The sequence below is a fragment of the Pan paniscus genome, chromosome 1, assembly GCF_029289425.2.
Source record: "Pan paniscus chromosome 1, NHGRI_mPanPan1-v2.0_pri, whole genome shotgun sequence".
NCBI classification, from domain to species: Eukaryota; Metazoa; Chordata; class Mammalia; order Primates; family Hominidae; genus Pan; species Pan paniscus.
The window spans coordinates 36,751,623-36,772,283 of record NC_073249.2 but is presented as its reverse complement, the minus strand read 5'-3'; the positions used below and the strand labels follow the sequence as shown (position 1 = coordinate 36,772,283).

At 45.5% G+C, this 20,661-nt stretch overlaps 1 long non-coding RNA gene and 1 pseudogene across 1 annotated transcript in view; one reads left to right on the top strand and one right to left on the bottom strand.

Moving 5' to 3' along the window:
• Positions 1-1,804: 1,804 nt before the first annotated feature.
• The window catches only part of LOC129397215 (uncharacterized), a 36,723-nt gene continuing 17,866 nt past the window's right edge, over positions 1,805-20,661 (bottom strand). Inside the window, exon 3 of the long non-coding RNA XR_008624457.3 lies at positions 1,805-1,990. This is a non-coding gene — a long non-coding RNA (uncharacterized LOC129397215). The remainder of the gene's footprint in view (positions 1,991-20,661) is intronic.
• LOC134728993 (riboflavin kinase-like) lies at positions 17,751-18,808 on the top strand (annotated as a pseudogene).

The window sequence follows — 20,661 nt, the reverse complement described above, 5'->3', positions numbered from 1 at the left end:
CTCTGCAGGCTGCTGGTCATTTGAGAAACAATTGTTGAGCACCTACGATGGGCCAAGACGGGAAATCAGGCACAGTGAAGATGCTGCCATACACAGCAGTAACACAAACCCAAGTGGGGGATGGCTCTCGGGCAGCACGCAGAAGGAGGCTTTGCAGAGGAGGGGAGGTCTGAGCAGAAACAGCAGGCTGAGCGCTCCTGGAAGAGGCTATGGCATGACAGGGAAAGAGAAGGGCTTGGGTGACATGGGCCTGTTCATAGATGGCAGACAAGCTCAGTGTGCCCAGGCGCAATGTGTGATGTGCTGGAGGAGAGTAGGGGGTGGGGGGCGAGCAGTGGGAAGGAGCATGACAGTGTGAGGAAAATTAGGCTGGAAGGAGGATGAGATCTGGAAGGGAGGTGGAACTGACTAAAGCAGAGTGTCTTCCCCCTGCAGGGACTGTTGGTTGTAAAGGGGACAGCAAGAAGAGAGGCTCACAGGAAAGCAAGGAGGAGTGTGTGGCTTTCCAGGTCTCCATTCCCGAATGCTGCATAACTCCCCTGAGTCCTGTGATTTTTCACTACCCAAATGGGAGCTATAGTGCAGGGGTGAGGGGTGTGCACAGCTGGGCTCTTCGAGAACAAAAGGGCAAAGGAAGCCCAGACTCTTCCCCTTTGCCAGTTTAGAGAACCTGAAATGTGTTGTGGAGGCCTGTGTCTTCCCCACACTCTCTAATGGGAGCTTTCCCACAGATGTGCCAAGGTACTGATCTCTCTCTTCCTGGGGGCGGCTGAAGGATGAGTCCAGTCAGCATTGACTGCAAGGATCCCCAACTGGTATGCCAGTGTGCCATTCCGATGTTGTCATTTTCTGCGTATGCCATGGTCTGCAAAAGGTTGGGAAGCATCTTCCTAGACATGCACACAACACCGTGAGTGTGAACTATGAGCACAGAAGCCAGGAGCAGATGAGAGGCACCTTCCTTAAAGAGCTGGCCTGTTCCTCACAGCATCAGTTGATGCCAGTCTTGTCACCCCTGTTTTCTTTTCCCACTGACATTGGCATAGCCCCAGAACCCTGTCTTAAAGCAATTTACACTGCTTCAAGGAGAGATGAGGAAAATGTGGACAAATATAGTACATTTTTCGTAAAACTGTTCATAAAGTTAAATTTAGTTTTTAAAGACTTGTTCTAGCTGGGCATGGTGGCTCACATCTGTAATCCCAGAACTTTGGGAGGCTGAGGCAGGCAGATCACCTGAGGTCAGGAGTTCAAGACCAGCCTGGCCAACATGGTGAAACCCTGTCTCTACTGAAAATACAAAAATTAGCCGGTCTGGTGGTGCACGCCTGTAATCCCAGCTACTCGGGAGGCTGAGGCAGGAGAATTGCTTGAATTTGGGAGGCAGAGGTTGCAGTGAGCCGAGATCCCACCACTGCACTCCAGCCTGGGCAACAGAGCAAGACTCTGTCTCAAAACAAAATAAAACAAACAAACAACCAACAACAAAAAAACTGTCCTTTGCTTTGAGACTATGTCCTTCCTCCTGTATCTTAATGTTTCATTTTGAAGTATATCACACATGCAGAGCAGTGCACAGGTCAAAAGCATACCACTCAATGGTATTTCATAAAGTGAGCAACCCCATGCAACTAGCACCCAGATGAAGAACCAAAACATCACGGCACCCCCAATACCCCTCTCATGTTCTCTTTCAGTTACTACCCCTAAGGGTAACCACTATCCTAACTTCTAACACCATAAATTAATGTTGCTTCCTTTTCCCACTATATATAAATGGAATCACATAATAATGTACTTTTTTGACTGTGGTTTCTTTCAGCATCATGTTTATGAGATTTGTCCATGTCTTCTCTGGTAATAGTTCATTCATTCTCTTTGCTATACAACATTCCATGGTGTGAATATAGTACAATTTCATTCTGCTGTTGATGGGCATTTGGGTTATTTCCACTTTCTGGATACTAAAACATCACTGCTTCTCCCTTGACTGGAGCAAAAAAAAAGAAAAGAAAAGATTACTGCTATGGACATTTGTACACAGATCTTTTGGTTAAAACGCTCATAAATTTTTGTAGGATATATACTTAAGAATAGAATTGAATATATGCATATTTTCAGCTTTAGTGGATACTACCAAGCTATTTCCTAAAGTGGCTATGCCATTTTACACTGCCACCAGGCATATATGAGAGTTCTGGTTGTTTCATATCTTTGTCAAAATTTGATAGTGTTTATCTCTTTCATTTTAGTCATTCTGGTTGGATGTAGTACCTTTTCTCCCTTTTTCATGATAAACTGTACTTTAAAAAACACAACATGGCTGGGCACAGTGGCTCATGCCTGTAATCCTAGCACTTTGGGAGGCTAAGGTAGGAGGATCACTTGAGCCCAGGAATTTGAGACCAGCCTGGGCAATATAGTAATGATACAGGAGTTAAGAAGAAATTACTTAGGCAGATAGTGAGGGTCTAGGAGTCCTTGGTAAGGTTTTTCTTTTCATGAAAAGCAGTCCCAAAATAGTTTTTTTTTTTTTCTACAAAGAGCAGCCTGTAAAATCGAGCTGCAGACATAGGTAAGCAAGCTGGAAGCTTGTACAGGTGAATGCCAGCAGTTGTGCCAATAGGAAAAGGCTACCTGGGACTAGGCATGTTCAAAATGGCAGCTTCATCTTCCCTTCCCTTTGTCAAGCCACATGTACAGTAAGGAGAAGACAATATGGCGCCAGCCAGGCAAAGACCCCATTTACATAATAAGATTAGGGTGGGGCGTGCAGCCTTCCGTGAATACTATGTAAACATCATACTGGTCAAACCAATCTGTGAACCCTACATAAATCAGACACTGCCTTCTCAAGCTTGCCTATAAAATCGGGCGTAGTCCACCGCAGGCTGGGTTTTCCCCTTTGGGAGCCCCTCTCTTTTGCAAGGGAGAGAGCTGTTCTCCTTTCTCTTTCTTTTGCCTATTAAACCTCTGCTCCTAAACTTACTCTTCATGTGTGTTCATGTCCTTAATCTTCTTGGCTCGAGATGATGAACCCGGGTATTTACCCCAGACAACAACACTGCTTCATTGAGACCTCATCTCTACTAAAAAAAAAATTAAAAATTAGTTGGGCATGGTAGTGCATACCTGTATTCCTGGCTACTTGGAAGGCTGAGGTGGGAGGACGATTTGAGCCTGGGACAGGGAGGGTGCAGTGAACCAAGACTGCGCCACTGCACTGCAATGTGTGTGGCAGAGTGAGACTCTGTCTCAAAAACAGAAACGATATAATGACCTATAGAAGATGGTAGTTTTGTACTAAAGTCCTTAATGGGCAAATTGAAAGTTGGCTTCCAGATTTCTTTTTTTTTTTTTTTTTGAGACGGAATCTTACTCTGTCACCCAGGCTGGAGTGCAGTGGCATGATCTTGGCTCACTGCAAGCTCCACCTCCCAGGTTCATGCCATTCTCCTGCCTCAGCCTCCTGAGTACCTGGGACTATAGGCGCCTGCCACCACGCCCAGTTAATTTTTTGTATTTTTTAGTAGAGACGGGGTTTCACTGTGTTAGCCAGGATGGTCTCGATCTCCTGACCTCGTGATCCACCTGCCTCAGCCTCCCAAAGTGCTGGGATTACAGGCGTGAGCCACCACGCCCAGCCTCCAGATTTCTTTTGAAATTTCACACCTCTAAAATCTTGAAGTCTTATTTATACATTTTTAAGGATTTTTCATTGCTGTTTGAAACAAGCGTTTAAAAAACAAAAACAAAAAAATCTCCTACCATCCTGTTCCAGTGTGTTTTGTTTTATAAAAAAAATCTAGGCACAAACACAGCAGGAATTTGGGTAGGGCTCAGCTAGGTGATTCTTCCGCTCCCTGTGGTATAAAGTGAAATTGATCAGTAATACTTAGCTGCAGCATGGGCTGGTCTGGAGAGTCCAAGATAGCTTCATTCACTTATTTGATAAGCCTTGAGGGAAATGATTAGAAGGCAGGGTTCAGCTAGGATTGTCAACAGGAATGCCAATGTGTGGCTTCTCCAGCACAATGGCCTCAGGTAGTCAGATTGGCTTCCCTCAGAACAAATGTCTCAAAGTAACTAAGGGAAAGCTGCTTCTGATCAAGCCTCAGAAGTCACTTGGAATAACTTCCACCACATTTTATTGTTCATGCAAGTCTTAAGGCCAGCTCAGATTTAAAGCGAGAGAAACTAGACTGCATTTATCTTGGTAGAGAAATGGCAAGATCACATTGTATAAGAGCATGTGAGATGGCAATACTATTGTGACTCTCTTTGAAAAAATACCATTTTCCACACCCTCACAATCTACCCTGCCCCTAAGAAAGTAAACCTGGCCAGGATGTATCTGAAGAGTACTGAGAAATTGCAGCAGACATCTCTATCTTTTGTACTTTCCTTATCTCCCTCTTTTACACTCTGCCTTCTTCCACCTTTTCACTTTATTTTCTTACTTCCCTTTCTTTCCCCCAGTCTTTTAGTTAACTAAACTCACAAGGACATATCTTAGTCCGTTCCTCCCCATCTCTCCTACACATCTGTAAATCTTTGATCCCTGGGTGACAGAGAGATTACTGGGACACTTAGACCATAGCATGTCAGGCTTGGAAGGGTCTTGACTAATCCCAGATGCACTTTTACGTATGAGGAAATTGAGGCCTAGAGAAGGGACTTTCCCAAGGTCCTACTTCAAGTAAGTAGCAGAGTTCTGGCTAGCACAGCATAAATCATAGCCTAGAGTGGGTCTCAAAGAATGTCAACAGCTTCCTTTCAGTTTCAAATGCCTGGAACTAAAGCCACTTGTTTCCGTTTCACATTAATTGCCTCATCATTCCAATGTCTTTAGGCCTCTTGGTGAAGGAATGAAACCAATGCTAACAGGCCCCTGTGCCCAGAGAGGCCTGCCCCAGCCCTGGCTTTGGTCCCAGTCTTCAGAGATGGATGAGGGGCTTGTGAATGGAGCAAGCTGGGATCAGTGCAACAGCCCCTGCATCCAGCCCCTGACACCCCCGACATAGCAGCTGCTCCTTTCTAGTGCTGAAGTCCAGGGATTCTCTGAACTCTAACACCAACTGGCAGCCTATAGTCCACTTTTGAAATCTTCTGGGCATCTAGAGATGGTGAATTTAGCTGATAATGACTGCGGTCAGGCCGAGGATAAATCTGAGGTGATATAGGCCAAGAAAACACAACTCTCTGGTCAGGCCCAAGAGACAGCAACTCCGTCATGTTCAAGTCTGTTTCCTCTGATAACAGCTCCAAACAGGCGGAAGCTAGGGGTCGAGGTGGGGGTTGGGGGAGCCCAAGTGGGGCCACCAGCCATCCCATAGCATTAGCGGCTGGATCTTGAGAGGAAGGGCAAGGCTGCAGTAAATGGAGGGGCTTGGCACCGTGCTCCGGAATCCGAATAGTTAGTGATGTGGAGAATGACCTTCTAAGAAGCCTCTCAGAACTTTTTAAAAATCCACCAGCACATTGCTTTTAGCTGCAAGACAGCAGCTCTGCAAATCAGTGATACGCTGAGAGTGCCACCTGGGTGTGCTGTCACCGTGGGGCCACAATGAAAGCCTCAAGGCTTCTGTGTGCCTGGGGCAGGGGGAGAAATAGTCTCCATGGACGACTCTGTTGATAAGAAGGGACTGAAGTAATTATTTTAATTGGTATAGCCTGCAACCTCCTTTAGGGGAGTGGCCGTGTTTCTGGGTATCCAGGTCTACCACAGTTTGGCACATATTAGGAGCTCCACAAATACTTGTTATAAAGACCTTCTGGTGCTCCATCCAGGCATGATGGCATCCGTACATCCCCTCCTCCCAGCCTCCTTCCAGCAGATCTCCGCTAGCTCTGACAGGAGGCCTAGGACAGGGAGAAACCCCACTAAGGATTTTTGGTTTCTCCTGGTCACAGATTCAAGACTAACCAACCTTCCCCAGGGGCCCTCAAAGGGGAGTGGTAGAAACAAGTTATGGAGGGGCCTGTGCCTTTCTTCGTGCCAGGGTCCCTCCTTCCAGCTCATGGATTCCTTCTCTCCAAAGAAAGGAAGGGACTATTTCTTTCCCTTATACTCTCCTAAAAAAGGAAAGGAAAACTTAAAACAGGAAGAAACATCATTAAACCAGATGATACATCGTCAGCTAACAGTGTCATTTCCCAACCTGTGGTTGGCCAGAGCCTGAACCTGGCCCTCATCCACACAGTGTGCTGCCGTGACTGCAGCAACTGAAGTTGAAATTGTAAGAGCAGCTGCCATATCGGGCACGGAGCCAAGCAACTGGGGGCCCATCCGGTGTTTCTCTCCAAGCTCTGCAATCTTTCTATTGCATCTTATCAGGGCTGCTGTGTGTCATCACAGCCTCTACTGAGTGCTTCCTCTCTGCCAGCCACTCTTCTAAGAGCTCTACAGGGATTATCGTGCTTAGTTCTTTCCCCACAACTCTATGAAGTAGGCATTATTGTTCCCATTTTACAGATGAGGAAACTGAGGCATAGAGGAGTTACAAGAACTTACCCAAGGCCCCCAGAGGTGCAGCCAGGATTAAATCCCAAGGGGGTGACACTGGAGCCCACACTCCTGGCCCCATCATGGGCTGACTCTGCAAAACGCATGGCCTTAGAAGGCTTCCAACCTACACTGTGGTGAGTGGCTGGTCTACAGTCAGCAGTCAATAAGCTCCATGCCTTAAAGCATTGGGTACCATACTAGGTGCCACTCTCTTCCCTGGCTGGGGGACCGCTCCGTTTCTGCCACAGGCATTGCCTTTCCCTCAGGCACAGGAGTGTCTTGGCCACAGGGAGAATGAGCTACATGTGTGGGTAGCGGAGCAGCTTGTAATTTCTAGAAAAAGAACTTGCAGTCCCATCTTGCTGTCATCTGCTGCGTCTGGAGTCACTTTCAAATTTCTCGTCTGTACCTGTGGGCTCTTTGTGACACCTCAGACAGTCCCAGGACAGACCTCAGCAAGAAACCCCAGTATAACATAACCTGCCTGGCAAAAGAAAATAGAAACAGGCCAGGCGCAGTGGCTTATGCCTGGAATCCCAGGACTTTGGGAAGCTGAGCTGGGCAGATCACCTGAGGTCAGGAGTTCTCCAGCCTGACCAACATGGAGAAATCCCATCTCTACTAAAAATACAAAATTAGCTGGGAGTGGTGGCGCATGCTTGTAATCCCAGCTACCCAAAAGAATGAGGCAGGAGAATTGCTTGAACCCGGGAGGCAGAGGTTGCAGTGAGTAGAGACTGCACCGTTGGGAAACTCTGTCTCAAAACAAACAAACAAACAACAGAATAAACAAACAAGAAAATAGATACAGCCCCTGCCTGACCATACACTCTCTGCCTTTAAACAGAAACTTCCTAGATCACCACGTCCCCTTTCCATTCTCAACTAGCCATGCAGTGCTTGCCTGCCGGCTTGCCTCTACTTAAACCCCGAGTCTTGCCCCCTCTTACCTCTCCTCTCTGGCTCTCTCCTGTTCCTACACTAGGGATCCACTTCCCACGGGCTGTCTCAATCCTGAGTCAGATTCTCTGTCCTCCTCCTTCTACATCTGCTCCCACCCCTGTACCCAGCTCACTCTCTTTCTCCCACACTCTGTCTTTATTCCAACTCCTTGCTTTTTCCTGGCTTCCTTGCCTTTTTGCCTTTACCCAAAACTGAGGATCCCTCCTCACCCAACTCCTAGCCCATCAAACACAACTCCCACACCTACCGCATAACTCTAATCCTCTCTCCTAGGCTCCAACACATTGAGGATGAAGCCTCAGGGTCCAGACAACAGAGGACCCCCTGGCAGGCTTCTTAGTGGGCCCAGGGTGAAAATCTGCTGGCCAAGGGGATGATGAGACCTGTTTCTTACAAATCAGTGCTGTGCGCTCTGAGGCTGAAGCTGTCTTCCTCTGCCATTTCCCAGGGGCACAGAAGCTTGAGCCTTTTTGCATTAATTCCCTGGCTTGCTTTGACTCAGAGTCCAGGACTTGGTAGCATGCTAATTTATGCAAACCAAATGCAAATGAATATAGAAAACTATGTGACCCTTGATTTACTGGAAATCAGAGGCTCCCCTTACAGGAAGACTTAGGGAAATTTTGGAATCTACTTCCCAAGAGAAATGTTAAAATAGAATGGCTTTCAGTTTGGGGTCAGGGAGGGATGTGGCTAGAAGTCATTCAGAGGAAAGAGCGCAGTCTGGGTTCCGTGTGCATCCTCTAAGCCACCCAACAGAAGGCAGAGGAAGAAAAACCATCTGGCTGCCAAGCCTGTGCCTCCTTTCTCCTTCTTGACTCTGAGCTCTGGTTTAGCTCCACAGCCTGTCAAAACCACCCAACAATGTGCACGCCCAAGAACAGAGCCTCTGGGCTGTACTGCCTCTTTGGAAACAGGGTCATTTTATTTATATCTTACTTCCCATGACAGCACTTCACTATTCTCCTCTTCCCTTACATCTCCCTACACTGACCCTCTTGAACTTGGCTCTCATTGGGTATGGCCAGTCAAGTGCACAGAATGTTCTGGGACATTGTTCTGGAACCCGATCAGAGGTTAGGCATTCTGGAGATTCCTATAAAGCAGCCCTCAGAGGATTGCTAAGGGGCAGGTCAACTCAGCCACAAAGGCTTAGGTGCCTCATTTCTTGAAGAAGGGAGAAAAGGACCACTCTGAGAAAGGACAGGAGGGATGCAGGTGGCCCCTGAAGCCTCAGCCCATTCTTCTGATCCTAAACAGAAATGTGCTGAACGACCCCAAAATATAGAAACTGACCTCTTCTGGCCAGGAGCAGTGGCTCATGCCTGTAATCCTAGCACTTGGCAGATCGCTTGAGCACAGGAGTTCGAGACCAGCCGGGGCAACATGGCAAAACCCAGTCTGTACAAAAACACAAACAAATTAGCTGGGCATGGTGGCACCTGTAGTCCTTGCTACTCGCTACTCAGGAGGCTAAGGCAAGAGGATCACTTCAGCCTGGGAGGCAGAGGTTGCAGTGAGCTGAGATGACACCAGTGCACTCCAGCCCGGGCAACAGAGCCAAACCCTGTCAAAAAAGAGAAAGAAAGAAAGAGAGAGAGAGAGACAGAGAGAGAGAGAGAGAGAGAGACAGAGAGAGAGAGACAGAGAGAGAGAGAGAGAGAAAGAAAGAAAAAGAAAAGAAAAGAAAGAGAGAAAGAGAGAAAGAAAAAGAGAGAGAGAAAGAAGAAAAGAAAGAAAAAGAAAAGAAAGAAGGAAGGAAGGAAGGAAGGGAGGGAGGTGAAAAGAAAAGAAAAGAAGAAAAAAGAAACTGACCTTTTCTTAAAGATCTCAAGAGAAGGAAAGAGTCTTCTTTCCAAAGTCTTTGTAATAGTCCAGTAGTTTCATCAGATTTTTTTCCTTCTATTGACATAAATGCTTGGTGCTGCCATGGAAGTCATTTTGTTCTGGTACTTTCCTCAAGGTAACTAAAGAACCACTGTTCCTGGTTATTCAGACAATAGCTCAGCAAAACCTTCACATATGTTGTGAAAAGACCTTAAGAAAAACTCCCTCAAGCTTCAGGGACCACCTTGCTGCCTCCCTGAAAGATCACTCAAACTCAACCCTCTACTCCCAGGGCATAGGAGCTGTGTGTGCTGATCCATATTCCCCTAATGAGATAAAAGTTTGCTGAAGGACAACTTTCAACTAGCCAATATTTGGGATTGCCCAGAGGAAGGAAAAAGTGCTCATCTGTATATTTAAAATGGGAAGGGCGCACTGGGTACCAAGCACTTCATGTATACTATTTCCTCTAAGTCTCACAACAGTCCCACGAGATTTGTATTACTCCCATTATACAGATGAGGGAACTAAGGCTAAGAAAGTTGAAGTCATTTGCTCAATGTCACAAAGCTGATGAATAGCTGTGGCAGAACCTCTTAATGCTCATTAGTATCCATTTTCTTCATTTTTAGACACATGCTCAACTACATTTCCTAGCTCTCTTGCAGCTAGGCAGGCCACATGACTGAGTTCTGGCCACTGAAATGGGGACAGAAGTGATTTTTTTCCACTTTCAGGCCTGGCCCATAAAGACTTTGCAGATGAACCTCCACTTCCCTTTTTCACATCACTATCTGGATGACCCAGGGTACCATGGAGCCATGTGATGAAGATGGGAGGAGCTTGGATCCCTGAATGACTACATGGAACAGAGCATCCTTCATCCTGCCCTCTGCCCCCTGCACTAGACTATGACTTATATGAGATAAAGTTTCACTGTGTTATGCCACTGAGAGTTTATCCTCAATAACAGCGTGTTGGGGTCAAGATCTGAAACCAAGCATGTCAAACTCCAAAGACCATCTTTTCTCATTAAGCCATATGGCCACACAATATAGCAGAAATGCAAAAGTTAAAACTATAAAATGTTATCTACTTCGTCTCTCCCCCTCTATGCGTCTCCCATAACCAAGAACTAGATTCCTAGAACCAAGAACTTTAGATTCCTAAAGATTTTAGAGAAATTGCCTATACAAAAACATAAAATCAAGCAAGTAACTGATAAATATTTGTTGACTGCATACAACAACATGGGAGAAAAAACTGCTTTTGTTGTTATTGGAGAGCTGGAGAAACCCTTTCAGCATTCATGCCAAAAAGAGTCCTCTCTACCACCTTCGTCCAAGAACGATGTCCACCTGTGGCTTCATCCCATGTATGTGGAGCTATGAATTTAGAGGACATGGAACATGGTTGTGGCCATTATGAAAGCCTACCAAAGCCATTATCAGTGATTGATAACTCACCATTGCATCCTGTCATCCCTGCCCCAAGCCAATGAGAGCTGAGTAAATATCATATAAGGACTACACTATGATCATGACAAAAGAAACAGACTTAATCAGCCTTTCCCCCATAGGCTGTCATTCTACAAAATATAAGCTAAGATTAACCAGTAGTTTTGGCATGATAGAATCAGACCAATCTGATTTTGAAATGAGGGGCAGGAAAAGGATTATTGGCAAGAAGGGAAAAATAAAGGGTAAAGGTTTTAAAATTTTTCCATTAAGATAGGAAATTGGCCGGGCGAGGTGGCTCACGCCTATAATCCCAGCACTTTGGGAGGCTGAGGCGGGCAGATCACCTGAGGTCAGGAGTTAGAGACCAGCCTGGCCAACATGGTGAAACCCCGTCTCTACTAAAAATACCAAAAAATTAGCCAGATGTGGTGGCAGGTGCCTGTAATCCCAGCTACTTGGGAGGCTGAGGCAGAAGAATTGCTTGAACCTAGGAAGTGGAGGTTGTAGTGAGCCGAGGTCGTGCCATTGCACTCTAGCCTGGGCAACAAGAACAAAACCCTGTCTCAAAAAAAAAAAAAAAAAAAAAAGATAAGAAATCCTTTAGGCATAATTTACAGGGGCTAGGAAGATCTCTCCTGTTCCCCTCAAACATTTCCACCAAGGTCTAGAGAATAATTAATTGTTTTTTTTTTCTTTTTTTTTTTTTTTGAGACAGCCTGTTGCCCAGGCTGGAGTGCAGTGATGTAAACACAGCTCACTGCAGCCCCACATGCTTGGATTATGAGTGTTGAGCCACTGTACCCAGTGAGAGAATTGATTCTTGGTCTTAACACTTTGTCCTTCCCCCTTTAAATGCTGGGCTGGTCTCTCTGGAAGAGTAACCCACAACTGTCTTATTAATCAATTATGCTTTATTGTGATTCAGGACTTGGGGGGAATTAATATTTATTGAGTCCTTATAATCTGCCAATTATGGTTTCAGGATCTTTAAATACATTGTTTTGGCTGAGTGTCGTGCCTCAGACCTGTAATCCCAACACTTTGGGAGGCTGAGGCGGGAGGACTGCTTGAGGCCAGAAGTTTGAGACTAGCCTCGGCAACATAGTGAGAATCTCTCTCTACAAAAATTTTAAAAATTATCTAGGCATGGCGGCACGTGCCTGTAGTCCTAGCTACTCACGGGAGGCTGAAGCGGGAAGATCACTTGACCCCAGGAGTTTAAGGTTGCAGTGAGCTGATGACACCATTGCACTCCAGGCCAGGCAACAGAGCAAAATGCTACCCTTCAAAACAACAACAACAACAACTACATATATATATTTTTTACTCAATTTTCACCTTTTACAGATGGGCAAACTGAGACTCAGAGAAATTTGTAATGGCCCATGACCACAGTGGCAGAAGCTGGATTTGAACTCAGCTTTGTCTGATTCCAAAGCCCTTGCTCATTGCACTATGCCAGTGTTTCTTTTTTTTTCTTTTCTTTTCTTTTTTTTTTTTGAGATGGAGTCTCGTTCTGTCAACCAGGCTGGAGTGCAGTCATGTGGTCTTGGCTCACTGCAACCTGCACCTCCCAGGCTCAAGTGATTCTCGTGCCTCAGCCTCCCAAGTAGCTGGGACTACAGATGCCCGCCACCACGGCTGGCTAATTTTTGTATTTTTAGTAGAGATGGGGTTTCACCATGTTGGCCAGACTGTTCTCGAACTGCTGACCTCAAATGATCCTCCCACTTCGGCCTCCCAAAGTGCTGGGATGACAGGCATGAGCTGCCGTGCCCGGCCCAGTGTTTCTTGATTTAGGGGGCTCTTCAGAATCACCAAGGGGACAGTTAAAAATTCAGATTCCTGGCCTTGGCCCCAGCCTCCTCAATCACTCTCCTAGGGGCAGGGCTCAGCAATCTGTGTTTTCAAACACCCCCAGATGCAAGTGAAGATGAGCCAAGTTTGGGAAATATCACACTGTGCTTTGCCGTGGGAAATTGGAAGAGGGTAAGTCGAGCGGGGATGGTGAAGGAATGCAGGGAGGAGGGAAAAGAAAGGGACCTTCTACAGTGCTGCTCAGGGCTGGCCCTGCTTAGACAGACACTGGTGCCTGTCCCAGGAGTTGAGGTCCTGACTGTGGAACCTGGAGGAAGAACCTCAAATCAAGAAACAGACTTCCCAGTCGGATGTTCCCCACATCTCTACTGTGGAAAGGGGGTATCATGAATGTAGAATTCAGCTGCAAAAAATCATCTCCAGGCCTATTTTTAAATTCACCATAAATAAAGAAAGAAAAGCCTGTCAACATTCAAAATGCGCTAGTCCTTTTCCTGCTTCAATAAAACAGCCTTGATTTAGTGCTCACTACTTCCAAGCCTGTGACCACTAAGAGGCAGCTGGGATGAAGCTGGCTGCCATGCTGTCTTGGAAGCCAATTCATAAAGAATGGAGCCAAAATGGGGATGAGGGTGCTGTTTAGGTGTGAGGAACTGAATGGCTAGCTTAAAAAATTTTAGTATATTCTTGTATATACATAGGCTCTATAAGAGCTTGACTTGGGAATGGTAATAACTGCTGCCGTTTATTGAGAGCTTAACTTTGTACAGATTCACAATCCTTTATCCACAGGTTGACTATATAATTTATCATTGCAAACCAGGCAATTTTGAAAGTGAAAAGGAGGGGTGGGGGAGCTATCAATAATTTCACCAGGACTACAGTTGTAAAACTGGGATGTATGATCACCTGATTTATCCAAAACCCTGCAAACGTGCTTCAAGTTCAGACTTTTTTTAGATTTTATAAAGGTAATACTGTGTACATGCATATGTGTGTATGTGTATATATACTGTATGTATGCAGAGGGATCCAGGACAGTACCTCATAATCAAACACATTATAGTTCTGCAGCAAATGTATGAATATTCACACCAAATGGAATAGACACATCAGGTCAGATTCTGCTAATGATTTACGAAAATACTTTTTCATAAAAGTTTTCAGAGAAACTTGGAAAATTCTTTTTTAAATTGTGGAAAGGGCTTATGGACCTGTACCAAGAGCTCTGCTAAGTGTCTTTTTTTTTTGAGATGGCGTCTTGCTCTGTCACCCAGGCCAGAGTGCAGAGGTGTGATCTCAGCTCACTGCAGGCTCCGTCCCCCGGATTCATGCCATTCTCCTGCCTCAGCCTCCCAAGTAGCTGGGACTACAGGTACCTGCCACCACGCCCGGCTAATTTTTTGTATTTTTAGTAGAGAGGGGGTTTCACCATGTTAGCCAGGATGGTCTCGATCTCCTGACCTTGTGATCCGCCCGCCTCGGCCTCCCAAAGTGCTGGGATTACAGGCATGAGCCACCACGCCCGGCCGCTAAGTGTCTTTAATTGCGTAGCAGAGACACTAGCTGTCCCACTGTAAATACTTTCTCCTTCTCCCTCGATACTACAACCTCCAACTTGTGTCTGGATCCAAGGCTGTCTGGAGTAAAGACTATGCTTCCCAGCCTTCCTTGCAGCTAGGTGTGGGCATGTGACTAAGATCTGCCAATGAGATCTATAAATGGAAAGATGTGATCAGGGCTGATAGTTACACCACATGCCCAGGTAGAGATGTACCTGTTGTTTATAGCTGGTATTCGTTCTGATTAACTGAAACCCATGCCTTACTGGTAGTTAAATATTTCCAAAATTACTCCCGGTGTAAAACTTTTAAGAAGTCTCCTTAAAGGGACAGGCACGTCCTTCTGCCATCCTTCAGTCTTCCTTCCTGCTGGCTAGAATGTGGACCCTGATCACTCACTCCACTTTGGATCATGAAGATGAGGGCCACAACCTGAAGAGGGTGAAACTGAAAGCTGGAAGGGTCCTGGGTCTCGGTGACTCCTTGGATGGCCTACCTTTGGACTTTTACATGAGAGAAGAAAACCTTTTTGTGTTAAGTCACTGGTCATTTGTGTTTTCAGTCTTTCTCAAAATAACTGTATTCTAGGGTTTGCTCTGACCATGCTGCTTAACAAACAACCCTGAAATCTCAGATGGCAATTGTATTTATTTCTCATTCAATAGCCTGCACATCGGATGTTGTGGCTCCGCTTCAGGCTGTGGGTCTTTGTCCTGGGACTAGCAGACACTCAGGACAAGCTCTAGCAGACACTCAGGACAAGCTCTCCTCATGACCAGTAAAGCTCAGGAGATGAAGCCAAAACACACAAACCCATTTAAAGCTCCTGCTAGTGTTTCTCTCATATTCCATTGGCCAAAACAAGTCACAAGACAGCCTGACATCAAGGGGAGAGAAAATAGGGGAAGAAAGGATAAACACCTGCTGTTGATACACAGAATTGATACATGTGCAACCCAGGCCTACAGCTCACAGGCACCAGGGGCTTCTGAGCATTCTGGGCTCCTTCCAGCCCTCCCAGCATCACTGAGGCGGGGTGGGGGGACCACTGCTCCCTCCCTGATCATGGCCTGAAATTCCAAGTGTTTGCCCCCCACCCCAACCCCGAGGACACTACCAAGTAGGTGGCAACAGGAAAGTCTCTCTTCCTTTGACTGCCCCTCTCTACAGTCACCCCAGACCACACACCAGGCTGTACAGGTGTCTCTGGCAGTCTTTCCCAAAGGGGTGAGGGGAAATGTTAAAGCTGGGAGCTCTGCTGCCTTACATTTGTGTGTCTCCCAAGGCTCCCCTTCTTCCAAACTTCCTTTGAGAATTTCTACCCAGTGGCTGTGTGCAGGTCCTTCCCAAACATCCAGGAGCATCTGGCACTTCTGGAAGTTTGCTCAGAAGAGGAAGGAAGTGCATTTCCTACAGTTCCCCAATAAACCTCTCCCAGGGCCTCATCATCCAACTGCCAGGACCCACCCCCAATTCATTAACCATAAGGTTTAGGGAGGGGACTTGGCAAATCAGCCTCAGCCATATCCAAATGCCTGAAAGAAAACACCAAGAGAAGTTGGGGGGCAGGGTGAACGCTGGGGATATTGCCAGTAGGTAAGTGGGTCTGGGGGAAGAATAGACCTGGAAGATTTTACCACTGACTATGTGATCTCTGGCAAACCAATCTCTTTTCTGGGCCTTTATTTGTTTTAGTGTTGTTTTATTTGTTGAAAGAAGGGGATTGCCCTTGATGGCATTTAAGGTTTCTTCTAATTCTAACAGCCTGTGATCTAAGGAGCAAGGGGTGAGAAGGAAAAGACCAGCATATGGGTGCCCAGAGGGACACAGCACGGTGGGGGCCCAGTCATCTGGGGATAGCATGAGGCTAAAGTTCAAGTTCTTCAGCCCTTATCAGATTGTAGTCCTTATCACCAAGCTCAGCTTTACCTCTCAGCCACATTCAGGGTCATGGACTAAGGCCACGAAAATTGTGCACAACAGGGGCTACCTATCATGACGACTGCAGTATGTATGGCATCCCCTGGAGTTAGAGCAGTTCTGTCCTCATCGGTCACCACTCTCTGCCTCAAACCTCAGTTCCAGCAACTCCAAACTACCTTCAGTTCTCAGCACACGTCATGGTGCCTTCCACAGTTCCCTCTCCCTGCTACACCACTATCCCTTGATCTCCCTTCCCCTGCCCCAACCTTCCTCTGACTATTGCCTACTCATCCTTCAACATTCAGCTGAGTGTCCTCCCCACCCAGGTTCGGAGCCCCTCTGCGTCACTCCCATAATGCCTTATTACTGCACTCACTACACTGTATTGTACCTATCTGCTGTGAACCCCAAACTACTGTCTTACTAGACTCCAAGTTTCCTTGGGGGCTGAGGGGAGAAATTGTATCTTATCTGTCTTATTTTATGCCCAATGTCTTTCACAATACCAGACAAATGATAAACGGGCAATGTTTGGTGCATGAACAAAGAAACGAACTGGGAAGGAAAACTAAAAGGAATGTCACATGCAGATGGTATAGGCCACCTTTGTTTCTCCCCCACACTCCAGCTGCCACACATACTACAACTATAGTTCAGTGAAATCATGTCAATAAACACCAAGGGTGAATGGTAACCTTTGAGCTAGGGAAAATAAATTGCCTGGGGAAGAAGCCTGTTGTCTGGTAGGCAAGAAAAGCCTTCCTTAGTGATGGTGGAGAGGAGAGTAAGGTTGGGGTGTAAGGTCGACTGGGGGCAGGATAGTCAGGAAAGAAGTCTCGAGGCGAGCAGGACTTGAGGGGCCAGTGGGGAGGAGGCTGGGTTTGGTGGGCAGATGGAGACCAAGCTGTCACACACCTGTGGCTCCACCAAGACAAGAAAGAGCCTGTGGCCTGGCCAGAGAGGGAGAAGAGGATTTGAGATGGAAATCTGAGTATGAGGTGTATGAGAGCAGTGGGAGAGCTCCAGCTGAAGGGGACTGAGACACAGAGGGACCCAGAGGGCAGAAGGAGGTGGCGCCCCTCCGCCCCCTTCTCCCACTCCCCTGGACTGTGCCCAAGGTGTCCAGAGCTGCCTCAAGCCCGGTGGTCTAAGCAGGAGACTTGGTGACGCTCCTTCAGGGACTGGCTTCAGGAAGTTAACTGGGCCTGATAATCTGGTGGAAATTTCTGTTTGTTTAGAGAAGATGATTAAAATTGCCTAGTCACTGGATTTGAATACTCAAGAATGAGTTTAATTGAGAAGAGAATGTTTCTTTTTAGATGAGGCAATAACCACCATTGCTGGGTTTGTTTGCACCAAGGGGAAGAACTTAAATATCTGAAATGTAACATGTCCTAAGATGATGGCCGGGGTGGGAGCCAGGGCTGACATGAAGTGTAAGGATTGAACCTTACCCTGAAACCGCCATTAAAGAGGTCACTTAGCACGGATTAAAATCCAGGCATTCACGTCAACATACCCTATGAATCTGCCCTCTCTGGAGCCAGGAGCAGCCAGTTCAGGACTTTCACTGGCCTGGCACCTGGCTCTGGTCTCACTTTACTTCCCATCACAGTCTGTCGGTCCAGAGACAGCACTGCGACTGCAAGTGTTTGGGCTGTGTGCGCATGTGCAGGTGCGGGAGTGCGCATGCACATCGCTGGCTGTGCGCGGTCTTGCAGCGTGCTTAGGCAAACCTCGCCCCCACCTGGGTCCGGGGCCGCAGCATGGTGAAACTGATGCTGTGCGAACACGTGTTTGATTCAGTTTAAATGGAGGTGGTGCGGACGAATCAAAGTTTTGCATCAATACGGTAGAACTTGCATAATCCAAGACCACCTGTTTCTTTTCTCTGCCTTCCCCATCCAAATCATCCCCAAATCATCCGTGAGAAGCCTCTGCTCCCATCAGTGTCATCCCTGGGGGACCCCATCAGAGAAGGGTGTGGGAGAAGCAGGTGCAGGTCACAGTCCTCCCTAGTCCGTCTGCCTCAGAAACTATTCCTGGGGTCGGCGGCGTGAGGGACCCACCACCACGTGTCGTGGGCATTTGCCCCAGCACAGAGTTCACACCCCGTCCCCCAGGACCCCTTTGTGCGGGGGTCTGGGCAATGCATGGACTGGGCCACAGCCCGTGCCCCAAGCGAGTGGACTGCATTCTGAGGCACCTGCTCTATTTCTGCCCAGGCCAGGTGCTGTGGATCCAAGCACTGGGCATGGCCACAGCGAACTTCCCTGAACAAGTAGTACTCTTCCAGCTGATGAGTGCACTGGCATTTATTATGGTCGGGCCAGTGCTGGAAGTGGAGATGTCTATAAGATGATTATGAGGATAGGATGGAACCCATACTCTAAGAAAACAAAGAAGTCCATGGAAACGCACATCATGGGTATCTTCAAAAAGGACTTGCGTGGCGAGATCTTCAATGTGGCCATCCTTGGCTACCTCAGACCCGAAAGAACTTTGCTTCTTTAGAGTCACTTATTTCGGCAATTCAAGGTGATATTAAGGAAGCTAAGAAACGCCTACATTTACCAGAACATTTGAAACTTAAAGAAGACCATTTCTTCCAGGTTCCTAAAAGCAAAATAATGAATGGCCACTGATTAAAAAAAAAAAATCTTATTTATTCATTCACTGTATTCTAGTATTTCACTGCTTACAACTGTCCAGTCTCACCTTGGTTATAGTTTTAAAAGCAAACATTTCCCCACAGCTGTGAACTAGTTTAAACAAAACAACATAGTTACTATATTGTGCTTCAATTGTTAAATTGTTAACAGGTTTTATTTATTTAAATACATAAAAAGCTTTATCTAAAAATAAAGATTTTCAAAATATGTTGATTAGAATGTACCACTAGAAGAGTATTAAGTGTCTTACAATGGAAATGAAATGTATATAAGTATGGGTTAAAAGGCAAGCCACTAATTTGAGATGAGAACTATAGTTCTCATGGCAAAAACCTTCATGTATGTACTTGCATAGCATATAGTCCTAAACAGAGAAGGCTTATAAAAGTAAATACATTAAATAGGAGTTGTATAGTTTATTATAAACCTAAGGGGAAAACTCCAGACTTTGTATTTGTGATATATGATGCATTAATATATTATTATAAGCATGAAGACATTTGTGAAACTTTTTTTGTCATTTTCTTTTTTCTTTTATTTATTTATTTATTTTTATTTTTATTTATTTATTTATTTTTTTGAGACAGGGTCTTGCCCTGTCACCCAGGTTGGAATACAATGGTGATCAAGGTCTATTGCAGCCTTGACCTCCTGGGCTCAAGCAATTCTCTCACCTCAGCCTCCTGAGTAGTTGGGACTACAGGGTGAGCCACCGTGCTCAGCTCAATTTTAAAATATTTTTGTAGAGACAAGGTCTCCCTACGTTGCCTAGGCTGGTCTCAAACTCTTGGCTGAAGCAATCCTCCTGCCTCAGCCTCTTAAAATGCTGGGATTACAGGCCTGAGCCACTGCACCTGGCCTTTAGTCATTATCTGGGCAGTCACATCATTGCACCATTTTCATTTTTGTATAGAGCTGCTTCGGTTCTAAGTGATCTAGACTCCCTCTGCATATCTTTATTGTTGTTAAGACAGTAAGATAGATGTTTTTTGAATCTATAGGTTCTCCTTTTTGTTGGATAACACTTCTTTCTTCTTCAGAGTAGATATTCTTGTAGATATCTATAAGACTTTAACATTTTTCTTGACTTTGATTTTTTTCCTTTTTTAGGAAAAACAAAGACACAACAGACTTCATCTTTAGATTTCCTCAAGATTTAAGTGAACACATAGCCGTTAGTTTATATGTACCAGTTTCTTAAAAAAAACACACATAAAATGCTTGTTTTCCCTCTAGCCTAACTATTTAAAGCCAATTAAACTATAAAATACTTAGAAAATTATTTATTCTTAATGTAACTATATGTTCCAGGACAAATCTAAACTGACGTAGTTGTATACACACAATGTAATTTAATGCTAGTCTAAGAATGCTTGTAGCTTGAGAGAAAGGCATAGATTTTGTTAAACAATCTTCATACTGTAGATTTTTTCCTCCTACTGACTGTGATTTTTGGCCACTTGAGTCTTTTTGTTGATATTAGCAGAATGTTGAAATCTTTGGATATTTAGGAAATTAAGATTACAGATTGTGTTGGGCCCTTTCAAACAGTATATTGCATTATAGTTCACTTTAGCAATAGATTTGGTGGTTGGTTTGGTGGAGGGATAGAAGTATATAGAAGGTAATTTTAAAAATAATTCACTATGGATCATTTTTTCCTAATCTGCATAAATGAATTTGAACTGACTTTAATAAAAATATTTTGAAAGTACATAGAAAAACATCTGAAGCAGTTGTTGGAGAAGAGGGAAACATGTATAAATTTAGTTGGATTGTGTTTTACTCTTTGGTAAACAGTGCAGCTTGTGGCTTTTCATTTCTTTATAGAGCTATGTAGAAAATACTATTTTTCATATTAGAAATCCTGTACTTGAAAGAAGCCTCAATTATAAGTGGCTTCATGAAGCAAAGTTAAAAACAAACAT